Genomic DNA, 6,186 nt, shown 5'->3' on the forward strand with positions numbered 1-6,186 from the left:
TCTGTATCTCTCTCCCTCTCTCTCTCTCTGTGCCTGTCTCTCTCTTCACCCCCCCAAGATTTGTGAAACGTCGCCGGGTTTGCGTGGGGGCTCATGTATGTGTGTGTGTGTGTGTGTGTGTGGAGAGAGAGAGAGAGGGGGGGGGGATGAGGAGGGGGGTGGAGAGGCTGGAGAGACGGGCGTGAGCTGAGGGAAGGGTGAAAAAGAGAGAGAAGCGAGCTCAGTCATCAACTTCTACTTGTGTCTGCTGTCTGCTCTGCTGTGCTGTGCTGTGCTGTGGTGTGGTGGTGGTTGTGGCGCTTCAGTTGCTTGCCGGCTGGAGTCGTCGCTTGTTGCACGTGCATTGCACGGACGCACGCTATCGATAAGTCAGTGCCGCTATTTTCTTGTGACGCCGCAGGGTTGGTTTCAGTTGGCCCGACTACTTGACAGGAGCACGTGCAGTTCATGCGGTGAGTACAGTATGCCTGTTGGGTGTTGGAGTTGTGAAGAAAGGGTGGTGTTTTTTTCTTCTTCTCGTTTTTCTTGTGTGTGTGTGTATCAGTGTGTGTGTGTGTGTGTGTGTCGTGGGTGTGCGTTTTTATTTTTGCTTTAACTCACTCAGTACGGCCAGTCCTCTCTTCTCCTCTACACAGACCCCTCGGATGTCCTGTGGGTGTCTCAATGACCCAACCTTTAGCTTCCGTCGTCAGAATTGTGGTATTCTTTGTCAACATTCACCTCTTCAGTATAAGAGCCTTCCGCTTACAATATTTTGATGGTGGTAATTGGGGTGAAACGCTGTTAACGTCGTCTCTTTCGCCGTTCGTATGGAGAGAGTTAAAGTCATCCACAATAGGGTCTCCTCTTATGGTGTAGTGGCCTCTTGGCGACCAAACATCGATGGTTGGTTCCCTGTTGGACTGTCGGCACTGCCGTGAGACTGTGACAGACGAATCCGGGTGTGGCTGTGTATGGAGGTGGGTGGGTGGGGGGCGGGGGGGGGGGGGGGGGGTGGCATGGAATTAATGAGCGGTGTGGGATTAATGCTGTTGAAACGGTGCAGATGATGGGACAGCAAAAAGAAAAATAGATAAATATTAAAAAAAAAAATCACGTTCAACAAGCGGCTTTGGGTGTTGATACCATTTTGCTATAAATTGCAGATTGTTTTGACTCCATGAAATGTTTTTATTTTTCTATTTTTATTGACGTGTGTGTTAGTGTGTGTGTGTGTATGCGTGTGTGTGTGTGTGTGTGTGTTGTGGTGTGTTTGTGTGTGTGTGTGTTGAGTGTGTGTTGTGTGTCAGAGTGTGTGTGTTGTGTGGTGTGTGTGTCAGTGTGTGTTGTGTGTGTGTGTGTGTGTGCGCGCGCGCGCCCGCGTACGCCGCGCGCGCGCGCGCCTTGAACAAGAACCATACACAGCATCAATTACGTTCGCCAGTTGCCGGCACCTGGCCTACACTGAGGGCACAAAACTTCCAGCCACAGCCGTTTATCGCCCTTCCCTATCGATTCAAGGTGAACGGGTTGTTTTTTTTGTTTGTTTTTTTTTGCACGGCACCGGCACGGCGGCGATCACATAGCCAGTTAACGTTGTTTTAATAGGAAGCTGTATTCTTTCTGGAAATCAGTTACCGGCCGGGAGAGAAAAGGTGCGTGGATGAATGATGCCATGCTCATTTTAGTTTTGTCTTATGCGTGTTAAAAAAAAAATGGCGCGAGCACACACACACACGCACACACACACACACACACACACACACACACACACAAGAAAGAAAGAAATAAAGAAATTTGAGATGGTGGTTTGAAGAAAATCTGAATGATGAGTATTGAAAGACAAAGTTGGTATGATTTTCCCAAAAGAAAGAGCGCCACCCATTTGTTTGTATTTCTTCCTGTGTTTTTCCTATCGAAGTGGATTTTTCTTCAGAATTTTGCCAGGAACAACCCTTTTGTTGCTGTGGGTTCTTTCACGTGCGCTAAGTGCATACTGCACACGGGACCTCGGCTTATCGTCTTATCCGAATGACTAGCGTCCAGACCACCACTCAAGGGGGAGAAAAATATCGGCGGCTGAGCCGTGATTCGAACCAGCGCTCAGATTCTCTTCAACTTCCAAGGCGGACGCGTTACCTCTAGGCCATCACTCCACAGTGACTATCACGCACCGCTTCCAGCCGAAGAGTCACAGTCCGACCGCTTCACAAAGTGAAACAAAGAAGAGGAAACGAAGACTTCGTGAACATCGCCGCCGCTGGGGGGGTACCCGCTATGCCGCCGACCCGCTATGCCGCTATCCCGCTTTATTCCCTTTCGCTTTTCATCACATGCGCGTGAAAAGTGATATATGACAGTAGCAGTTTTCACAAATGACGTATATTATGATGTAAACACTGAATGACACCAAAACTCGCCATTTAGAGCCGGGCTCGTGCAAATGCAAACTAAATGATAAAAAATATGTATTCAGGACAAATGTAATACTTTCAATTTTCTACATTTTTAATGAGAAACAAAACCAATAACAAGCAAAAAGAAAAAAAGTGTGCTGGAAACGAATTTTAAAGGAAAGTTTCTTGTACAGATCATTTCTCCACTAGTATCTATAGCCCAAAACAAGGAAATGGCGGAAACAATCTTCCAATGTACTGCAAATGTAAAATGCCCTGGTACCGAAAGGGAATAAAATCATATTACCGCAGACCCATTGTCAAACAATCTCTCTCTCTCTCTCTCTCTCTCTCTCTCTCACACACACACACACATACACACACACAGACACATAGCCAATCACACTCAAAAAGAAATAAAAGATCATAACAACCAATGTTTGTCCCAAACAAACTTTTTTGTGACAAAAGACAATCCGTAAACGGGTCGGCACAACGGGTCGGCGGCATAGCGGGTCGGCGGCACAACGATACGCTCCCCGCCGCTGACACAGCAAACGACATGACGAAATCCCATCTCACAGACACCCCCCCCCCCCCCTGCCCCCCCCCCCGACCCCCCCCCATCTCCCCTCCTCATTGATCGAAAATACACCCTCCCTGGTCGATAACCACTTTCCACTCCAATCCTGTCAACTCAGCAGCTTCCACCTCCAGGCGATCGTGTCAAAAATCGGCTCCATCAGCACACTCCAAATAATAATAACAGAGGAAACATTTCGCTTCCGACAATAATCATTGTTGATACTTACTCTGCAGTTACACAAACCACCTGTTGGCTCTCACGACCACTCAGCCGTTAGTAACTCTCTTTGCCCGGAGATGCATTTTCATCCGATCAATTTTTTTTAAATTCTATTTTTAGAATCAGTCACCCACGAAAATAAGGAAAAGAAAGAAAAAAAAAAACGAAATGGCGTCTTCTTTGAAACTAAAACTCGAAATTCATCGTGAACACGAAACATGTGAAAGGCATAACCACTAGAAACAAGTTAGTTCTACATTACTTGGCACCGAATCTTGAAAAAAAAGTAACTGGATATTCGCCAACATCGTTTAAATCTATTTCTTAATAAATGATATATATATATCAAAACCACGAATGATCGACAGTCCACCCATGTACACACTCCACTACATGTTCGCTGCTGAAATAAAAATGTGTTATCTGTAACAGGCATCTAATTCCTTTTTTTTTTAAATCGTTTTTTCTTTAGCAGATGTGATGAAAATGAAAAGAAAAAAAAAAAGAAAAAAAGAAAAAAGAATCGATCCGCACGCGCTTTGACGCTACCTTGAAACAAACTGATTCCATCTTTCATTTTTCGTGTTCGCTTAGTTAGTAATTCTTGTTCGTTCTCTCAAGGCCTGACTAAGCGCGTTGGGTTACGCTGCTGGTCAGGCATCTGCTTGGCAGATGTGGTGTAGCGTATATGGATTTGTCCGAACGCAGTGACGCCTCCTTGAGCTACTGAAACTGAAACTGATTGTTCGTTCTATTTGTTTGCTTCTTATTGCTGATGCATGATTCTGTCACAGCCCCCCCTCCTCCTCCTCCTCCTCCTCCCACTGCTGACCTCCTTCCCCCCCCCACCACCCCACCACCCCACCACCACACACACACACTCTCAATGAGAAACAGGCAGGCAAAGAAGTCCTCTGATGGGGTTCTGCCACACCGACTTATAAGTTAACTCACTCAGTACGGCCACTCCTCTCTTCTCCTCTACACAGACCCCTCGGATGTCCAGTGGGGTGTCTGAATGACCCAACCTTTAGCTTCCGTCGTCAGAATTGTGGTATTCTTTGTCAACATTCACCTCTTCAGTATAAGAGCGTTCCGCTTGCAATATTTTGATGGTGGTAATTGGGGTGAAACGCTGTTAACGTCGTCTCTTTCGCCATTCGTATGGAGAGAGTTAAGTCCGTGGTTTTTGCCCATGTGATCCGTGTGGCTGTCGTCACAAATGTAAGTTATTTCAGGCGCAATAGCCGAATGGTTAAAGCGTTGGACTTTCAATCTGAGGGTCCGGGGTTCGAATCTCGGTGGCGCCTGGTGGAGATTTTTCCGATCTCCCAGGTCAACATATGTGCAGACCTGCCAGTGCCTGAGCCCCCTTCGTGTGTATACGCATGCAGAAGATCAAATATGCACGTTAAAGATCCTGTAATCCATGTCAGCGTTCGGTGGGTTATGGAAACAAGAACATACCCAGCATGCACACCTCCGAAAACGGAGTATGGCTGCCTACAGGGCGGGGTAAATAAACAAAACGGTCATACACGTAAAATGTTACATGTTTGTCTGAGTGTGTATGTGTGCGTGCCTGAAATCTGAATGACACAGGAAACGAATGATGAGCGCCCAATGGCAGCCGTCAGTCGGCTCTACCCAGGTAGGCAGCCTGTTGTGTAAATGACCCCGTGTTTGTAAAGCGCTTAGAGCTTGGTCTCCGACCGAGGATAGGCACTATATAAGTATCCATATCAATCAATCAATCAATCATGTGGATTCATACAGTCTATAGTCATCATGATGTGAGAATGGACTATCAACCAAGCGACTAAGTCACCATTCAAGAATGGACGATGAACGAATAGATAAATCAACCAAGCAACAGAGTCAGTCTATCGTCGCATGTAGCTTCAAATCTTTTCTGTTTATTGTTTATCAATGTGACATTTGAGCTGCTTTACCATGGGCGTCGCACGTCACCTTCGTGCGGCACCAAGAGCATGTTGCACACGGGACCTCGATCGGTTTAACTCACTCAGTACAGCCAGTCCTCTCTTCTCCTCTACACAGACCCCTCGGATGTCCAGTGGGTGTCTGAATGACCCAACCTTTAGCCTCCGTCGTCAGAATTGTGGTATTCTTTGTCAACATTCACGTCTTCAGTATAAGAGCCTTCCGCTTGCAATATTTTGATGATGGTAATTGGGGTGAAGCGCTGTTAACGTCGTCTCTTTCGCCGTTCGTATGGAGAGAGTTAACATCCATCAGACTTACTAGTACTACAGGGCACCACTCAAGGTCTAGTATGTGGGGGGAGGGGTGTGTGTGAAAATCCCGGCCCCGTTTAAGCGGGATATATATATATATATATATATATTATATATATATATATATTATATATATATATATATACATAGATACATTGATTCATAGATACATACATATATATATATAACATATAGATACATTGATTCATAGATACATATAGACATGTGGAGTGATGGCCTAGAGGTAACGCCTGTGTAACTGATTTTTTTTTCTCTCAACTCCAAAGAATGACTGTTATTCTTCGTATTAAGTATAAACTATAATCCAAAATAAATTCACTCTCATTCTCATTCTCAATCACACACACACACATGCGCGCGCGCGCACGCACGCACGGACGCACGCACACACACACACACACACACACACATGCATGCATGCATGATCCAAAATAGACTATTAATCAGTTATTCAGCCCAATACGTTGGTCAGGCTTTGAGAGCCTACCAAAATATTTTCTCTTTTTTTCTTTTCTTTCCTTTTTTAATTTTTTTTATTTTTTAAGAAGGTTAGATGAATGTGTATAGAATAATGAACGAACAAGTGAATTAAACAGACCAACGAAAGAAAAACAAACAAACAAACGAACGAGTGATTGGGTGAACGAATAAAGGTGATGAACAAACGAAGGAATCAACGAACTAACGAAAGGATGGATTAATGAATGAACAAGCGAATGAATGAATG

The 6,186-nt window shown here is 45.1% G+C and overlaps 1 protein-coding gene across 1 annotated transcript in view; it reads left to right on the forward strand.

Annotated features, from left to right (window-relative positions):
- The first annotated feature begins 300 nt into the window (after nucleotides 1–300).
- The window catches only part of LOC143288505 (Na(+)/citrate cotransporter-like), a 105,342-nt gene continuing 99,456 nt past the window's right edge, over nucleotides 301–6,186 (forward strand). The window contains exon 1 of the mRNA XM_076597082.1: nucleotides 301–452. The gene's annotated coding sequence lies outside the window, so the exon portion shown is untranslated. The remainder of the gene's footprint in view (nucleotides 453–6,186) is intronic.

Source organism: Babylonia areolata, chromosome 12 (assembly GCF_041734735.1).
Source record: "Babylonia areolata isolate BAREFJ2019XMU chromosome 12, ASM4173473v1, whole genome shotgun sequence".
Classification (NCBI taxonomy): Eukaryota; Metazoa; Mollusca; class Gastropoda; order Neogastropoda; family Buccinidae; genus Babylonia; species Babylonia areolata.